Here is a 1,424-nt window from a genome sequence, read left to right on the forward strand (position 1 = left end):
CCCCACAGCGAAGACACATGGGTCAGTTCTGCCCCACAGCAAAGACACATGGGTCAGTTCTGCCCCACAGCGAAGCCCTTCACATCCCCTCTGCCCCACAGCGAAGCCATCTGTGTCACTTCTGCCCCACAGCGAAGCCCCTCACATCCCCTCTGCCCCACAGCGAAGCCATCTGTGTCACTTCTGCCCCACAGCAAAGCCGCTCGCATCCCCTCTGCCCCACAGCAAAGCCATGTGGGTCACTTCTGCCCCACAGCGCAGCCGTGTGGGTCCCCTTTGCCCCACAGCGAAGCCCCTCACATCCCCTCTGCCCCACAGCAAAGCCCCTCACGTCCCCTCTGCCCCACAGCAAAGCTGTCTGGGTCACTTCTGCCCCACAGCAAAGCCCCTCACATCCCCTCTGCCCCACAGCGAAGACACACGGGTCACTTCTGCCCCACAGCGAAGCCCTTCATGTCCGCTCTGCCCCACAGCAAAGATACCTGTGCCGCCTCTGCCCCACAGCGAAGCTGTTCGGGTCCCCTCTGCCCCACAGCGCAGCCCCTCACATCCCCTCTGCCCCACAGCGAAGCCGTGTGGGTCACTTCTGCCCCACAGCGAAGCCCCTCACATCCCCTCTGCCCCACAGCGAAGCCATCTGTGTCACTTCTGCCCCACAGCGAAGTCCCTCACATCCCTTCTGCCCCACAGCGAAGCCATGTGGGTCACTTCTGCCCCACAGCGAAGCCCCTCACATCCCCTCTGCCCCACAGCGAAGATGCTCACAACCACTCTGCCCCACAGCGAAGCCGTCTGTGTCACTTCTGCCCCACAGCGAAGCCCTTCACGTCTGCTCTGCCCCACAGCGAAGCCGTCTGTGTCCCCTCTGCCCCACAGCGCAGCCCCTCACATCCCCTCTGCCCCACAGCGAAGACCCTCACATCTCCTCTGCCCCACAGCGCAGCCGTGTGGGTCCCCTCCGCCCCACAGCGCAGCCGTGTGGGTCCCCTCTGCCCCACAGCGCAGCCGTGTGGGTCCCCTCCGCCCCACAGCAGCGTCCCGGGGCCCTTTCCCGCCCCACTGCTCCGCCCCACAGCCAAAGGGCCTCCGGAACCCACAAAGGAAGCTGAAGGGGGGGGGGAGAGGGCCCAGATGGGGGTCCCCAATGTGGGGTACCCCCCCCTTCACCCCACTTTTGTGCCCCCCATGTGCACAGACCCCTCTTTTCACCCCCAAAATCCACTCTCCCCCTTTTCACCCCAAAATCCACTCTCCCCCTTTTGCCCCCCAAAATCCACTCTCCCCCTTTTCACCCCCAAAATCCACTCTCCCCTTTCTGCCCCCCAAAATCCACTCCCCCCCCCTTTTTGCCCCCCAAAACCCTCTCCCCCCTTTTCCCCCCTCTTCAACCACACTTGGCTTTTGCTCCGCTCTTTATTGGGGGT

This window comes from Cuculus canorus, chromosome 34 (genome assembly GCF_017976375.1).
Source record: "Cuculus canorus isolate bCucCan1 chromosome 34, bCucCan1.pri, whole genome shotgun sequence".
Taxonomy (NCBI): domain Eukaryota; kingdom Metazoa; phylum Chordata; class Aves; order Cuculiformes; family Cuculidae; genus Cuculus; species Cuculus canorus.